Source organism: Petaurus breviceps, unplaced genomic scaffold, assembly GCF_028583685.1.
Source record: "Petaurus breviceps papuanus isolate PSGF00001 unplaced genomic scaffold, PetGlider_PUasm1.0 229, whole genome shotgun sequence".
NCBI classification, from domain to species: Eukaryota; Metazoa; Chordata; class Mammalia; order Diprotodontia; family Petauridae; genus Petaurus; species Petaurus breviceps.
Window position 1 is genome coordinate 11,732,036 of NW_027185903.1, and position 18,522 is coordinate 11,750,557.

General features: G+C 38.9%; 3 protein-coding genes across 5 annotated transcripts in view; 1 reads left to right on the forward strand and 2 right to left on the reverse strand.

The window, feature by feature from the left end:
• The window catches only part of TTC33 (tetratricopeptide repeat domain 33), a 236,696-nt gene that overhangs the window by 84,825 nt on the left and 133,349 nt on the right, over window positions 1–18,522 (reverse strand). The window lies entirely within an intron of this gene.
• C7 (complement C7) overlaps window positions 1–18,522 on the forward strand; it is a 289,650-nt gene that overhangs the window by 47,262 nt on the left and 223,866 nt on the right. The window lies entirely within an intron of this gene.
• The window catches only part of PRKAA1 (protein kinase AMP-activated catalytic subunit alpha 1), a 65,215-nt gene that overhangs the window by 15,281 nt on the left and 31,412 nt on the right, over window positions 1–18,522 (reverse strand). The window lies entirely within an intron of this gene.

Below are 18,522 nucleotides of genomic sequence, written 5' to 3' on the forward strand. Positions count from 1 at the left end.
GAGTAGTAAGCTTTGAGGTTTAGGAGAGGGAAGGAAGAAACTATCTTTCTTTAATTAGATGCAGATTCATACTGAAGCAAAAATTTATCAAGTAGTCATGTCTGTCTTTGACATTCTCTTATTCCCTCCTTTCCCACCTTTCTGACCCATTCTCCCCTAGGTATCCAGTACCAGCATGTTACTCTAAAGTCCTCCCACTGGCTCAACACTGAGGTTTGCCTGAGCGTATCCTGAAAAGTGCTCTACATTCCAAAATCCTATACCTCTCTTTTCACCACAACCAAATCACCATTCTTTCACACTACTAGTTTAGAAGAGAGCAATCTGTTTGAGCTCACAGATGTATTTCTAAAAGCTCTAATATGTATTTATTTTACCTTTAATTCCTAGAATTTTAAGCAATATAAAAAGTCCCATTATAATGCTTCACTACAATATGGAGGTCACTCTGAGTTCTCAAAGGTTTTGCCAGGGAAATACATGCCAGGGAAATACAGGTTCTACTGAGCTGAAAAAGCTTTGAGGACAAGCCCCATGAAAAACTGTCATTTAGGTACCTACTTCAAAGAGATACAACACCAGAAAAACGGTTTCTGAAGGAATAATTTTTTTGGGTACAGCAATTCATTAAGTCATCATCTAAGTCTGAAAGAAACTATGATCTGAATTGGTGCCTTATTACTTTACATACCTTTTAAAGTATTTAAATACTAATAATAACTCATTTGTATTGCACATTAAAGTTTACAAAGAAGCAACTAAGTGAAGTGTAAAAAGTCAAACGATGTTGGAATGAGAAAGGTCAGATCTACCTGGCAGACTTCCCCAGTTACATCTCTTAAGATTTTTTTATGCTTCATATAATTTCTTCTTTTTTCACTATTCCTATAGCCACTAATTCTTTAAAAAGATTCAAGTTCTTTTACAACCCTCATATTTGGGAGGAAGGAGTTGGATCTGGAGATGGGGAAAGAGTAGCAATCATATTTTTAAAAAAATTTTTTTAATGCTTTATTAACTTCTGATTTACATCCTTTGTTTCCGCCAGATTTTGAGTTACAAATTTTCTCCCCATTTTTCCCCTACCCACTGCTCCAAAATAGCAGTCCCACAGGATATCCCCTCCTCCAATCTGCTCTCTCCCATATTTTCTCTGATACCCCTTTCTACTTTTCCAGTGGATCTCTATGCCTCGGTGCCTGTATATCTTATTTCCCAATTACATGTAAGATGGTATTAATAATAGTATACACACACACACACACACACACATATATATTTGAATATTTGATTTTAAACTTTCAATTCCAGATACATTCCCTTCCTTCCTTGTCACCCACCCTTACTGGGAAGATACGCAATTCAGTATAGGTTGTACATGTGCGGATAATGCAAAACAATAACACAGTAGATATATTGTAAAAGACTGACTATATTTCCCTCCCTCCTATCCCACCTCCCACTTGTTCTATTCTCTACTTTGATCCCGTCTATTTTCAAAAGTGAGTGCTTCCAACTTCCCTCCCCCCCAGCCTGCCCTTCCTTCTATCATCCTCCCTCTCATTCCCTTCCCCCCCTATTCTCCTGGAGGGTGAGATACCCTATTTAGTGTGTATTTCACTCCCTCCTCAAGCCAAATTTAATGGGAATACGGTTGACCCATTCCCTTTTGCCTTCCTATTCTTCCCCCTCCCTTGTAACCATTTTCCCTTGCCTCTTCTGTATGAGATAGTTTACCCCATTCTGTCTCTCCCCATCTCCTCTCATTATATTCCTCTCTCACCTCTTAATTTCACCTTTTAAGTATCATTCCTTCCTGTTAAATTGGTCCTGTGCCCTCTATCTATGTATACCTGTAAACATATATACACACATTCACATATGTATTCATATGCCCATATACCTCCTATATAGAGAAATATATATATTTCTAATCCCTTCAACTACTGAGAAAAGTTTCATGAGTTACAATTATTGTTTTTCCATGTAGGAATGTTAATAGTTCAACTTTGACAAGTTCCTTATGATTCCTTTTCCCTGTTTACCTTCTCATGCTTCTCTTGCTTCTTGTATCTGAATGTCAAATTTTCTATTCAACTCTGGGGTTTGTTTTTTTTCAAGAATACTTGAAAGTCCTCTATTCCACTGAATGACCATATTTTCCCCTGAAACATGATACTCAGTTTTGCTGGGTAGGTGACTTTTGGTTTTAATCCCAGCTCCTTTGCCCTCCGGAATATCATATCCCAAGCCCTTCCATACCTCAGTGTAGAAGCTGCCAGATCCTGGGTTATCCTGATTGTGTTTCCACAATATTCAAATTGTTTCTTCCTGGCTGCTTGTAATATTCTCTCCTTAATCTGGGAATTCCGGAACCTGGCTATAATATTCCTAGGAGTTTTCTTTTTTGGGATCTTTTTCAGGAGGTGATTGGTGGATTCTTTCAATCTCTATTTTGCCCTCTGGTACTAAAACATCAGGGCAGTTTTCTTTGAGAACTTCCTGGAGGATGATTTCTTGGTTCTTACTTTGGTCATGGCTTTCAGGCAGTCCAATAATTTTTAAATGATCTCTCCTGGATCTATTTTCCAGGTCAGTGGTTTTTCCCATGAGATATTTCACATTGTCTTCTATTCTTTCATTTGTTTGGATCTGTTTAACAGCATCTTGATTCCTCATAAAGTCATTAGCTTCCATTTGCTCCAATCTAATTCTGAAGCAATGACTCTCCTCATTGAGTTTTTGAGATTCTTTTTCCATCTGGCAAATTCAGCTTTTTAAGGCATTCTTCTTCTCATTGCCTTTTTGAGCCTCCTTTGCCATTTGAGTCAGTCTGTTTTTTAAGGTATTATTTTCCTCAGGCTGTTGACTCTCATTTCATAATTTTCTTGCATTGTTCTCATTTGTCTTCCCAATTTTTCCTCCACTTCTCTTATTTGGTTTTCAAAATCTTTCTTAAGGTCCTCTATGGCCTGTAACCAGCTTGTATTTTCCTTTGAAGCTTTTGGTGCAGTTCTGACTTCACTGTTTTCTTCCTGTTCCATGCTTTCCTCCTTTTTGTCCCCAAAATAGGAGTGTATTGTTGGAATCTTCTGTCTGCTTTGTTTCCTTTGCCTGCTCATTTTGCCACTCAATTACTTGACTTTTGGGCTTTTTGCCACAGTAGGACTTTGCCACCAGACAGGGGAGCTTTCGTCCCAAATGCTGGGGTTTTCTCAGCTGCTGGAGGTATTAGATGGGTGCCCTCTCTGAGGTCTCCACATGCTCTGGCAAGCTGGACACACACCCCAGAACCTCCACCCTAGACTACAATCCAGATCCAAGCAGGTTAAAGCAAGAGCCATTACCCCTCAGAATGGTGCTTGGTCTGCCTACCTTCTGCAGGCCAAGAGCTGAAGCTGCCATGTGGCTCTGGCTGGCTGTGCTGGCGTCTCAGCAGCTTTTCGCCCTGGGGGTAAAAGCCATAAAAACCACGCACTTCCACTTACTGTTCCCAAAGTCCAGACTGTACTGACCTCTCACTTTGTCCTTCGCATCTGTGTGTTGATAAATCTGGAAACAGCCACAGCTGCTGCTGATCTGGAGTCCCTCTGGCCAGCAGCTGGTCAGGCCGGCCCTGGGGCTAAAGCCTCGGGCGTGCGGCTGGGCTCAGCTCCCAGAGCTCTGCGCTGGATTCCTCTCAGCCTGCCAGTCTGTCCTCAGCGGGAGGTTAGCTTCTCTGTGTCATTTTGTGGGTTCTGCAGCTCCAAAGTTTATTTAGAGTCCCCTTTTTACATGGATTGGGGAGGATGGAAGCCGGAGGTGCGGGAAGGTTGTGCTTCTACTGCGCCATCTTGGCTCCGTCGGCAATCATGTTTTAAAATTGCTATTTACATGGTAAATTTACAATTGTATGAATTTAGAATTGTGATATGTGAAACGAGGGAATTTTTCAAACTTGTTGCCTGCTATGCTGCTAGAGATTCTTGTGGTAATTAATAGAGAAAAACAATAGAGGTGGTTCAGTGATTTGAAAAACATACATGGGAAAAGGGGGAAAATTTGTGCTTACAAGATTCCATGTTTATATGGCAATGAACAGAATACAGGTAATTAGATAAACAAGATCAACTTAAGATCTCAGGGCAGTGAGCCAAGTATTAACTCATAGCTACTACAGAGGCCTGGAAATAAGAGACTCATGAATGGAATAATTTGATAATAAAAAGGGTAAAAAAAAGTTTTGTTTTGTTTTTTTGCTTTTTGGAGGGGGAAGGCAGGGCAATTGGGGTTAAGCGACTTGCCCAAGGTCACATGGCTAGTAAGTGTTAAGTGTCTGAGAAAGGATTCGAACTCAGATCGTCCTGATTCCAGGGCCTGTGTTCTATTCACTGCGACACCTAGCCACCCCAAGAAGTTATATTAAAGAGACTATGTGAAAGACAGTTATGATTAATTTTGTGTCTACTTAACAATGAAGTCACCAACCATCAAGGTATATATTATACTGACTTGGTTTGAAGGCTCTTGTTAAATTCTTTATTAGAATTTCTCTATTTCTTCACTCTCTACAATCGATGTGGGAGTGTAAGTTGCACTTAACTCTGTCTACCTCAATTTCTTCATCGTAAAATTAGGATAATAATAGCATCTACCTCCCAGGGCTGTAAAGATAAAATGAGATCATTATTTATAAAGTGCCTGGAACTATGTAAATGATAGCTATCATCATCATCATCATCATCATCATCATCATCATCATCATCATCAATAAAAATGGTAACAATAACTTCCTTCAGGATGTTTGGTTTGCTTACATTCATCTTAAATAATTCAGTCAAAATGCTCAAAAGGGAGAAGAGGAAATGGCCTCCATTTTATCTGTAAAGAGAATAAAGGACTGTAAGCCAAAAGTCCAATAAGGAGATCATTGCATAGTTCAGGTGATAGGGGATGAAGAACTAGGGTGGTGGCTATATGAGTAAAGAGAAGGAAATGAATAAAAGGCATGCTGTGGAGACAGAATCTTCAAGACTTGGCAACTGACTGGATATGAGACTTTCATGAGAGGGCAGAGTCAAGGATGATTCCAAAATCTGTGAACCTGGCTCTTACTCCATACACTTAATCTTGTAATTTCCTACTCCCACGACATCTCTTGTATCTGACCCATTCTCCCTGCTTTATACAGCTACCACTTTAGCTCAGGACTTCTATAATTTTCATCTATACTATTACAATATCCTAACTGGTCTCCTTGCTTGCTCCCTTTCCACACTTCAGTCAGTATCCTCCATAAAACTATCAAAATTATTTTCCTTAAATACAGATGTCACTCCTCTTTTAAGAAACTCCAGTGGCTCCCTATTGCCTTTAGGACAAAATATAAAAGCTTCTATTTAGCTTTTAAAGTCCTTAAGAACCTGGCCTCAATCTACTTTTCAGCCTTACTGCACATTGCCCCAGGTCTCATGCACTGCAATTTAGTCAAACTGGCCTTTTCTCTAGTGCCTCACATAATGCATTCCATTACCCATCTTCATGCTTTTGTACTGAAATGCCCCCCATATTTGAAATGTACAGGCTCTTACTTATACCTCTTAGAACATCTCTCTTCCTTCAAGACACAGCTCAAACACCATATTAGACATGAAACCTTTACTGATACTGCAACTTCTAATGCCCTCTCTCTATACTTTGATTTAAAGATTTTATGTTTATTCTTTATATTTATTCTATATATCACCTCTCCACTCAATATACTTGTATGGTCCCAGTGAAATTTAAAATTCCTGAAAGTACAAATTGTTTCAACTTTTATGTTTGTTATCCCCAGTGCTTAACACAGACCTGACACAAAACAAATGCTTAATAAATGCAAGTTAAATAACTGAAAGAATGATGATGCCCTTATCAGAAAAAAGTAAAGTGTGGAGGAGAGTGAAGGCAATAAGCATACTTTTTCTGAGACTTTTACTATAACAGTAAAAAGGGATAGAGGGATAAAAACTTGAAAACATGTACAGTTAAAAGGAGGTTTTTTTTTTTTTTAAGATAAAGGTGGGGGGCGGAGTCAAGATTGCAGAGTAGAAACAGGACCTCCACGAGGCTCTGGCTTCCACCTTCCCCAATTCATATAAAAAGGGACTCTGAACAAACTCTGGAGCTACAGAACCCACAAAATGACACAGCATCGGCTTCTGCCCCAGGGCGAGAAGCTGCTGAGACGCCTTGGCGCAGCTGGCATCACGTTGCAGCTTCAGCTCCTGGCTGCAGACTGTAGGGGGACCAAGTGACCAGTCTGAGGGGTAATTGCTCTTGCACCTGCTTGGATCTGGATTGTAGTCTAGGGTGGAGGTGCTGGGGTATATGACCAGCTTGCTAGAGCATGTGGAGGCTTCAGAGAAGGCACCCAACTAATACCTCTGGCAGCTGAGAAAACCCCAGTGTTTGGGACAGAAGTTACCCTGTCTGGTGGCAGAGTCCTACTGTGGAAAAAAAGCCCAGGGGTCAAGTGACTGAGGGGCGACATGACCAGGCAAAGGAAGCAAAACAAACAGAAGAATCCAACATTAGACTCCTATTGGGGACAAAAAGGATCAAAGCATGGAACAGGAGAAAGACAGTGAAGTCAGAACTCTTGCACCAAAAGCTTCAAAGGAAAATATGAGCTGGTTACAGGCCACAGAGGACCTTAAGAAGCAAGTAAGACAAGTGGAGGAAAAACTGGGAAGAGAAATGAGAATGATGCAAGAAAATTATGAAATGAGAGTCAACAGCCTGACTGAGGAAAATATCACCTTAAAAAACAGACTAACTCAAATGGCAAAAGAGAGGCTCAAAAAGGCAATGAGGAGAATGTCTTAAAAAGCCAAATTTGCCATATGGAAAAAGAATCTCAAAAGCTCACTGAGGAGAATCATTCCCTCAGATTTAGAAAATCAAGATGCTGTTAAACAGATCCAAACAAATGAAAGAATAGAAGACAATGTGAAATATCTCATGGGAAAAACCACTGACCTGGAAAAGAGATCCAGAAGAGATAATTTAAAAATTATTGGACTACCTGAAAGCCATGATCAAAGAAAGAACCTAGAAATCATCCTCCAAGAAATTCTCAAGGAAAATTGCCCTAATGTTTTAGAACCAGAAGGTAAAATAGAGATTGAAAGTATCTACAGATCACCTCCTGAAAAAGATCCCAAAAATAAAACTCCTAGGAATATTATAGCCAGGTTCCGGAATTCCCAGATCAAGGAGAGAATATTACAAGCATCCAGAAAAAACAATTTGAATACTGTAGAAACACAATCAGGATAACACAGGATCTGGCAACTTCTACACTGAGGGATCGAAGGGCCTGGAATATGATATTCCGGAGGACAAAGGAGCTGGGATTAAAACCAAGAATCACAGGGGCAGCCAGGTGGCTCAGGGAGTAAGAGCACCAGCTCCAGTGTCAGGATGACCTGGGGATCAAATCCGGGCTCAGATAATTAGCACCACACCGAGAAATAATTGGCCGTGTAAACTTGAGCAAGTTACTTAACCCCGATTGCTTTAAAAAAAAACAAAACAAACCAAGAATCACCTACCCAGCAAAACTGAGTATCATGGGGGTGGCCAGGTAGCACAGCGAGTAAGACCACCGGCTCCAGTGTCGGGATGGCCTGGGGATCGAATCCCAGGCTCAGACACTTAGCACCCACCCAGAAACACCTGGCCGTGTAACCTTGAGCAAGTTACTTAACCCTAATTGCTTAGGGGCGGCCAGGTAGCTCAGCAAGTAAGAGCACTGGCTCCAGTGTCAGGATGACCTGGATCAAATCCGGGCTCAGATACTTAGCACCACACCCAGAAATAACTGGCCATGTAACCTTGAGCAAGTTACTAAACCCCGATTGCTTTAAAAAAAAAAAATGAGTATCATGTTTCAGGAGAAAATATGGTCATTCAGTGGAATAGAGGACTTTCAAGTATTCTTGATGAAAAAAACCAGAGTTGAATAGAAAATTTGACATTCAGATACAAGAAGCAAGAGAAGCTTGAGAAGGTAAACAGGGAAAAGAAATCAGAAGCCACTTATCAAAGTTGAACTATTTAACATTCCCACATGGAAAAATGATCATTGTAACTGATGAAACTTTTCTCAGTATGAAAATTGTTGAAGGGAATATATACACACACACATACATATATATATATCTCGGAGGGTATAGGGGCATATGAATACATATGTGAATGTATGTATATATGTTTAAAGGTATACATAGATAGAGGGCACAGGTCCAATTTAATAGGAAGGGATGATACTTAAAAGGTGAAATTAAGAGGTGAGAGAGGAATATAATGAGAGGAGATGGGGAGAGACAGATTGGGGTAAACTATCTCATACAGAAGAGGCAAGAGAAAATGGTTACAAGGGAGGGGAAGAATAGGAAGGCAAAAGGGAATGGTTCAACCTTATTCCCATTGAATTTGGCTTGGGGAGGGAATGACATACACACTAAATAGGGTATCTTACCCTATTGGAGAGTAAGGAGGAAAGGTATGAGAGGGGGGATGATGGAAGGGAGGGCAGGCTGGGGGGGAGGGAAGTTGGAAGCACCCACTTTTGAAAAGGGATGGGATCAAAATAGAGAACAGAACAAGTAGGAGGTGGGAGAGGAGGGAGGGAAATATAATGTCTTTTACAATGTATCTACTATGTTAATGTTTTGCATTAGCTACACATGTACAACCTATACTCAATTGCTTATCTTCCTAGTAAGGGTGGGTGACAAGGGAGGAAGGGAATGAATCTGGAATTCAAAGTTTTAAAATCAAATGTTTAAAGTCATATATATACACAGTATTATTAATACTATTTTACATGTAATTGGGAAATAAGATATACTGGCACTGGGGCATAGAGATCCACCATGCCCTACTGGAAAAGTTGAAGGGGATATGGGAGAAGATATGGGAGAGAGCAGATTGGAGGAGGGGATATCCTGTGGGATTGTTATTTTGGGGTGGTAGATAGGGGGAAAATGGGGAGAAAATTTGTAACTCAAAATCTGGCGGAAATGGTAGACAAGGTAAGAGATTAGACAGCTAATAAGTAAACTGGTACTCAAATATCTTCTGTGGAACATGACTATAACTTTCAAACACATTTATTAAGTGTTTACTATGTTCCAGGCACTCACATATGTATTCATATGTACACATACCCTCCTATACAGACATATATATGTATACATATATATACATTTATATTCCCTTCAACTATTCTCATACTGAGAAAAGTTTCATAAGTTACAACTATTGTTTTTCCATACAGGAATGTAAACAGTTCAACTTTGATAAGTTCCTTATGATTTCTTTTCCCTGTTTACCTTCTCATGCTTCTCTTGATTCTTGTACTGAATGTCAAATTTTCTATTCAACTCTGGTTTTTTCATCAAGAATGCTTGAAAGTTCTCTATTTCACTGAATTTTCCCCTGAAACATGATACTCAGTTTTGCTGGGTAGGTGATTCTTGGTTTTAATCCTAGTTCCTTGGACATCTGGAATATCATATTCCAAGCCCTTTGATCCCTTAATGTAGAAGGTGCCAGATCCTGTGTTATTCTGATTGTGTTTCCACAATATTCAAATTGTTTCTTCTTGGCTGCTTATAATATATTCTCCTTGATCTGGGAACTCGAGAACCTGGCTATAATATTCCTAGGAGTTTCCTTTTTGGGATCTTTTTAAAGAGGTGATCGGTGAATTCTTTCAATTTCTATTTTGCCCTCTGGTTCTAAAATATCAGGGCAATTTTCCTTGAGAATTTCTTGAAGGATGATTTCTAGGTTTTTTTTTGATCATGGCTTTCAGGTAGTCCAATAATTTTTAAATTATCTCTCCTAGATTTAGTTTTCAGGTCAGTGTTTTTTTCCAATGAGATATTTCACATTGTCTTCTATTTTTTCTTTTGTTTGGATCTGTTTAATAGTATCTTGATTTCTCATAAAGTCATTAGCTTCTATTTGCTCCAGCCTAATTCTGAAGGAATTATTCTCTTCAGTGATCTTTTGAAATTTTTTTTCCACCTGGCAAATTTAGCTTTTTAAGGTATTCTTCTCCTCATTGGCTTTTTGTGCCTCTTTTGCCATTTGGGTTAATCTATTTTTTAAAGTGTTATTTTCTTCAGTCAGGTTGCTGACTCTCATTTCATTATTTTCTTGCATCGTTCTCATTTTTCTTCCCAATTTTTCCTCCACTTCTCTTACTTAATTTTCAAAAACCTTCTTGAGCTCCTCCATGGACTGTAATTAATTCATATTTTTCTTGGAAACTTTTGGTACAGGAGTTCTGACTTCATTGCCTTCCTCCTGTTCCATGCGTTGATCCTTTTTGTACCCAAAACAGGAGTGTAAAATTGGATTGCTCTGCTTGCTTTGCTTCCTTATGTTGCCACTCAGTTACTTGACTTTTGAGCTCTTTGCCACAGTAGAACTCTGCTTCCAGAGGGGAGAGCTTTGTCCCAAATCACTGGGGTTTTTGCAGTTGCTGGAGCTATTAGAAGGGCGTCCTCTCTACAAGACACCACAAGCTCTGGCTCACTGGTCACACACTCCAGGACCACTACCCACTACTGTGATCCAGATCCAGGCAGGTTAAAGCAAGAGTGATTACCCTCTGAATGGTTGCTTGGCCCCCCTTTTATCCGCAAGCTGGGAACTCTGAAGCAGCCATGTGGATATGGCTGCATGGCTGCTGTGCCTCTGCCACTTCTCACTCTGGGAGCAGAGGCTGGACGATCCTCCATCCCCCCCAATTCCAACAGAGTGTTACACTGACCTTTTACTTTTTCTTTGGCATTTATGGGGTGATGTTTCTGGAAACCACCAATGATGCTGGTGATTCACTCTCCTGAAATCTGCTTTAGCCCCTGCTGGTCAGAGGCTGCCCTGGGGCTAAAACCAGGGGCTCATGCTGGGCTGGGCTTGTTTCCCTGTGATGGACCCTTCCTATTTGCCTGCTGGGCTGCCTTCAGTGGGAGATTTGTTTCTCTCTATGACTATGGGTTCTGTAGCTCTAAAATTTGTTTAGAGTCATATTCTATAGGTATTTGAGGTGGTTATGGGGGGAGCTCATGGAGTTTTCCTGCTTCTACCCCACCATCTTAGCTCTACCCCCTCAGTGTTTTCTTTCACAACACAACAAATATGGTAATGTTTTTTATGACTGCACATGTATGACCTTTATCAAACTGTTGTTTTCTTAATGAGTGGAAGGGGCGGGAACTTGGTGGAAAATCTGGAACTCAAAATTGTAAAAAATGAAGGTTAAAAAACTGTTTTTACATGTAATTGTAAATTTTTTTTAAACTGAGAAAAAAACTGACACACAAATCTTATATGATAGCACATGCAACATTCCACACCTAGTCCCCCTCCTTTCGAATGGAAGAAAGGATCTGCATTTTCTCATCTCTTCTCCAAAGTTTAGCATGGTCATTATAATCATACAGTGTTCAGTTTTTTCTTATTACTCTGTTTACATTTTTGTAGACATTGTGTGTATTGTTTTCTTTTTTTTGCTTATGTCACTCTGAATCAGCTTACTTAAAGTTTCCCAATTTTTTGCTGAATTCTTCAAAGTGACTGTTTCTTACAGGACAGTATTACTCCATTACATTCATATTCCACAATTTAGCCATTCCACAACTAACAGGTACCACAGTGTTTCTAGTTTTTTGGTACCACAAAAATGTTATAATAACTATTTTGGTATATGTGGGGCCTTTTTGTCTGTCTACTTTGAGACTGTGGCCCACCAAAAGGATTTCTGAATCAAAGTCTATTTTTAGTCTTTAAAAAAACAAAACAAAATATAATTCCAGACTGTTTCTCAGAATGGCTGGACCAGTTCATAGCTCCATCAACAATACAGTTACCATTTCCCCTCATAAATGGACATTTCTATCTTTGCCAATTTGCTAGAAATGAGATGAAACCTAGAAAAGAGTAAAACTTGTTTTACTCTGAATTTTTCCTCAATAATGATTTGGCGCAATTTTTGATTTAAAATTTTTCAGTTTTTCTTCTGAGTATTATATACTCCTATCTTTGACCACTTAACAATTACAGAATAGCTCTTTTCACATTTATTTGAGCTAGTTCCCTATATATCTTCACTATCAAAACTTTATCACAGATATTTGATTTAAATTTTTTAAAACCAATTAACAATTCTCCTTTTTATCCCAGTCACATTGATTTTATTTCTGTAGAAGGTATTTAATTTTGTGAAATTAGAATTTCCTACTTTAGATTTATGATCTCCTCTAACCCTTGTTTGGTCAAGAATTCTGCAGCAATTTTATTGTTTCTCTTGAGATTCTAGACCTTTTAATATTAAAAAAAATTTTTTATACTTCATCTAGCTCTCTACAAAGTAACCCCTTGAAAATCTGACTGGCAAAGCACTTGATATGTATGTGTATTTGTGTATGTGTGTGTGTATTGCTTTTTGAAGCAGGGAAGGCAGGGCAATTGGGCTTAAGTGACTTGCCCAAAGTCACACAACTAGTAAGTGTTAAGTGTCTGAGGGCGGATTTGAACTCAGGTCCTCCTGACTCCAGGGCTGGTGCTCTATTCACTGTGCCACCTAGCTACCCAGTTGATATGTATATTAATTTAGTTTGTATCATTATTTTAATTATACTGGAATAGTTAGGGAACTGACATACTCAGAGCCCTGACTGAAGCATATTTTCTTTTCTTTTTTCTTCTGGACATTGCTATAATGGAGAAATTTGTTTTGTATGACTATATTTTAATGTCTTTTTTTTTTCTCCTTTTCATTTGGTGGGAGAGGGAGAAAGAAAATGTGGAACAGAAAAAATGAAAATGAAAAAAAAATTAATTATACTGGAGTGGTCCAAACATGAACAATAAATATCTTTCCAATTATTTTATTTCTGTAAAGAACATTACAGAATAGTACTTACAAATCTTAAGTGTCACTTAGAAGACTGCCTCCTGTAATGGGAATGCAAATTTGGAAGATCTTCCCTGCCCCTAGGCTAAAGTGCACCTGAAGCCTGGGGTGGGAGGCTTGTTTTTCAGTAGATACTTTTTGATTGGCCAGTGGGTCCAAAAGGTTGTTACATTCTCTGAGCCAGGAGAAGGCTATATAAGCCCTGATGTGTAGCTTTGTTTTGGGACTCACTTTGAGAAGTGTTCTGTGATTTGATCTGAATTCTGGGAAGCCGTTGTTGAGAGTCCCCCGGCTTTGAAAAACCCAGATGTTGACTGGGTATGGATGTAATGGTTGGACAGTTTGGAAATCTGTCTACTTGATCTATTTCTGTCTTGATAATTCTGCCTGTATATTCTGAAGTTCGGGGTACTGACCTTTTCCCCTGAACAAGGTAAACGATATATGTCTGACTGATTAAAGTAAGCTTGTTAACCCATCTTGAGTTGCTTTCCTTTATCAAAGCAGATCCGAGAACCTGTATGGGCAGTAAACCCTGAGGACGTGCTTGGGGTGCTTGCTGCTACAAAATGGCGTCAGGAACAGGATCTGCAGAGTAAAAGGAAAGTATGGGGGCTGGGATAATTGTTTGTTTCCCAGTTGTGGTAGCTGTGACTCTGTGGAGCTGTGGAGCAGGAGAGGAGAATGGCCTGCATGTTGACTTTGCTGAGCTGAGAGCGGGAATGGTGAGCTGCCTGCATCGGGACCTGGGCAGAAGCTAGGAGCGGCTGCCGCCTTCGGGAGGAGAAGGAACCCAGGAGTTCGGAATTCAGCCACAGGAAAAGATAAGAACTGAGCAGCAAAGGAGGGGCACTGAGTGTGTTTCCTGGCTGCATCCCACAGTTTGGGACCCAGGGGGAGGATGGACTTGTGCTAGCGGCAAGCACCCCAAGCGTGTCCTCAGGGTTTGCTGCCCATACAGGTTCTTGGATCTGCTTTGTTAAAGGAAAGCAACTCAAGATGGGTTAACAAGCTTGCTTTAATCAGTCAGACATATATCGTTTACCTTGTTCAGGGGAAAAGGTCAGTACCCCGAACTTCAGAATATACAGGCAGAATTATCAAGACAGAAACAGATCAGGTAGACAGATTTCCAAACTGTCCAACCATTACATCCATACCCAGTCAACATCTGGGTTTTTCAAAGCCAGGGGACTCTCAACAACGGCTTCCCAGAATTCAGATCAAATCACAGAACACTTCTCAAAGTGAGTCCCAAAACAAAGCTACACATCAGGGCTTATATAGCCTTCTCCTGGCTCAGAGAATGTAACAACCTTTTGGACCCACTGGCCAATCAAAAAGTATCTACTGAAAAACAAGCCTCCCACCCCAGGCTTCAGGTGCACTTTAGCCTAGGGGCAGGGAAGATCTTCCAAATTTGCATTCCCATTACACATCCCCAGATAATTTATGCATCTTGCAATTGTGTTGAATAAAATGTCTGTATGATTTCTTCCTGGTCTTTGTTAATGTAATGTTTCTGTTACATAAAAATGCTGATGATATTTTTCATTTTGTATGGTGCTACTTAAATGAAGGAGTATCTCAATTTCTTCATTGATTTTCTGGGATTTTATAAGTAATACACTGTAATCTGCAAGGATGATTTTATATCCTCTTTGCTAATATTTATGTCTTTAATTTCTTCCTCTTGCATTACTATTACTAGTATTTTTGGTAAAATAACAGTGGTAAGAGAAGACATCCTAGCTTTACTCCCATATTTGTTAGGAGATCTTCTAGTATTTTTCCTTTAGAAATCACATTAGCTTCTGGTTTTACATATACTTTTACAGATCATATTAAAAAATGGCTCTGTCTATGTATCAGAGCATTTTAGCATAAAGTGCTGTACTTCACCTGACTCTATTGATATAATTATGTAGTTTGGGGAAGGGAACAGTTTTGTTGTTTTAAAAAAAAAATATATATATATGAGATTGTTATTTTTCCCAGGCCTTATGTCTCCAATTCTAATCATTTTTCTCTACTTCACTATATGCCTTATTGGAAAACACTGGATTTAGTGCATATAATTAATGAAGTTATTTTTATTATTAACTTTATTAATGAGTATTATTAATATTAGTGAAGTACTTCCTCCTCTTCTCCCAGTTCTTTAGGATCCCCTTAAGTCTTTCTCTCCTTAAATCCTTCTTCTTTCACCCCTCAATCCTATTTCTTTCTTTCTTTAAATAATAATCTATAAACAGGACAATTGTTTCATTACTTATGTCTATTCCGGATAATTTGACTATTTTCTTATGTTTCTCTTATTTGAAAGGTTTGCAATATGAATGTTCTGCTTTCTTTGTTCTTTTGTAGCGTAATTACTTAAATGCCTCTTTTTTTTTCCCAGAAAGTCCATCATTTTTCATTGGTGATTACATTCTGCTTTGCAGCTTATACTATTTTTGCAATTTGAGTTGCTTTTTTGAGGTGGAAGAGGAAGGGGAGGAATATTCTATTTCATTCTTTTTCTCCAACTTCTTATAACCATAAAAGCAATCAAGAATTATGTGAATTTAAAGTCCTTAATAAAAGAGTGCTTTTATATTTGAAAAAAGCTCTTAGCATATGCCTGGTACACAGAAGGCCCTTATATGAATGCTTATTTCTTTTCTTTTTCTGCCTTTCCCCTTTTCTCCTCACTGTAACATGCTATCCAGTATAGCAATTCTGAAATTCAATTATTAATGTGCCTCATAATTTTAAGCTTGGAGTTTTCTCTGGAAATGATTTATAGCTATGAATGAGTAATATACTGTATTCAAAAGTTCTGCATAGTTTTCTTAATTTATTATTTAAATTTTAATTGAAAATAATTTTTGAAAAATTTATCCTGTTCTTCTGGGAGACCTATGATCCTTAAATTAGCATAGCACACTCTTTATTCAAGATGAGTCACTTTTGCTTGTACAAAATCCACATGTTCTTTCAAAGCTATTGTATTTTTTTTCTGCCAGATTTTTTCACTTCTTCATTTTTGAGTTCCAAATCTGTCATTCTCCTTTCAAAGACTTTAGAGAGACATTCTTCATCATATAATATTTTCTAAGTTGTCTACATTGTTGATTGTCTTCATTACTTTTGCTTTGAGAGCTCTGATTACTGACCAAATTTTCATTCTAAAACCTTCTTTAAAGACATTTTTGAACCATTCTGGAATTTCTTACTAGTTATTCTTACGTGTTCCAAACTCCTCAGAGAACTTACAAAATTATTTTTCATTTAGGATTTCTGGTTGATTTTATCTCGTATTATAATATCTTTTCAATATATTTAGGCCTTTAACATTTTTTTTATTCGGGGCAGCCAGGTAGCACAGCGAGTAAGAGCACCAGCTCCTGTGTCGAGATGGCCTGGGGATCAAATCTGGGCTCAGATACTGGCTGTGTAACCTTGAACAAGTTACTTAACCCCGATTGCTTTAAAAAAAAAATTTACTCATGTTTTTTCCCTCTTCCTTTCTGAATATCATTGTTCACTTAGAAGCTAGGCCTGTACCCAACCTCTGATTTTTTTGCCTTTTGCTCTTTACTCTTGTACTCCGAGTAGCTTCTCTCTGGCTGTATTCTACTCTTGGTCATTCTTTCCTCTATGAGTATGAAAACCACCCATACACACTCCTGAGGCTGGGCATCCACAGCCTCCCCAAACTGAGGAGAAGTGGTGTCCTCACCTTCTTAGCCATAGACCTGATATCTTTACTGGTTTTTCTTTGGAAAAACTCATGATCCAGAACTCCTGATTATATATATATACTGGTTTTAATATATTATATCCATTTAAAAAACTTAAACTCCAATCCTATTTAAGCCTTACTTTTAGTATGATATATTCAAATTTGAGGAGGCTCTTGTAATAGACTAGATCTCTCAATTTCTTTTTTTTTCCCCTATTATTTGAACATAAATGATAGAAGCATGTCAGTTATTGAAGGGTAGTACTTTAAAGTCTTGAGTTCACCAATAGGATGGAGTATATAGCATTAAGGAGTTCAGAAACCAACAGTAATTAACCCAGTTTCAAAAAGTATTAATTCCCCAGAAAACAGATATATAACACAGTATACACATTCAAATATTTTACAAAAGTTCTCAAGAAAAAAACTTAAGAAATTCCACTTGTGAAATTAAAGTTGTTAGAAACATCTTGATGCCCACTTATACCCATTAGACAAAGAGGTGCATCAGTCATATAAAAATAATGAAGGAACAGATAGGCAGCAAAGAAGAAGAAAGCTTCCAGCCCACTAGATCCTATGTAGAGGTTCTCTGGGAAAACATTGACAAGAATTACACAGAAGAATGTGCATGGGACCTGAAATCTACATTAGCAGAAATCATGAATACATCTCCTAAAAATCAAGGATCCACCAAAGTACTAAAAGAAACATTCTATTATTTAGTTAACACTTTTTACTAAAATCTTATATATAAAATTGTATCCATTCTTACATATTAGGTATTATGCACCCAAAACTATATATGTGAATATGTCCTTTGTTTAAAAATCATTCTAATTCCCATCACATTTTTATTGCATGTTTGGCTGAAGAGAAAAACCTAGAGATTCTCTTCCAAACTCCCACCAATTTGCAAGAGAATCAAAGAATTTTAAAGCAAAAGGGTTAAAGATTGGTCATTTTGGGGGCGGCCAGGTAGCACAGCAAGTAAGAGCACCAAAAGATTGGTCATTTTGGGGGCGGCCAGGTAGCACAGCAAGTAAGAGCACCAAAAGATTGGTCATTTTGGGGGCGGCCAGGTAGCACAGCAAGTAAGAGCACCAGCTCCAGTGTTGGACTGACCTGGAGATCGAATCCCGGGCTCAGACACTTAGCACCCACCCAGAAACACCTGGCCGTGTAACCTTGAGCAAGTTACTTAACCCCAATTGCTTAGGGGTGGCCAGGTGGCTCAGCGAGTAAGAGCACTGGCTCCAGTTTTGGGATGACCTGGATCAACTCCGGGCTCACATACTCAGCACCACACCCAGAAATAACTGGCCGTGTAACCTTGAGCAAGTTACTTAACCCCGATTGCTTAAAAAAAAAAAAAGATTGGTCATTTTTAACATAAAAATGACTTCCAGAAGCTCAGTCTTATTGGAAGATGGTACGCGAGAGCCGAGTTCCTGGAATGTCAAAAGGGCTCCCAGTCACTGACAGCATCCTACAGAAATGTGTCTCTACTTACATGAACTGGCAACAGCTGCAAAGCCCTGAGAATGATGACCAGAGGTCCAGAAGAAAAAAAGAGAAGAGTTGCTGCTCAGAGAAGTCAGGAGAAGCAGACCCAAAAAGGTGATAAACTTCATGAGGAATAGGAGAACTTGGAGCAAGAAAACACCTCACTTTGGAGAGATCTGGAAGCTGACAGAGGAGTGAAGTGCTAAAGGACAATGAGAATATATGTTTCTCACAGAACTGCTCTATGAACTTTGTACCTGTGGCAGTCCCTGTCAAGACCCCATCACTAACTGCCTGACCAAATAAGGCCCAAAGACTCTCCACCACAGGGTGA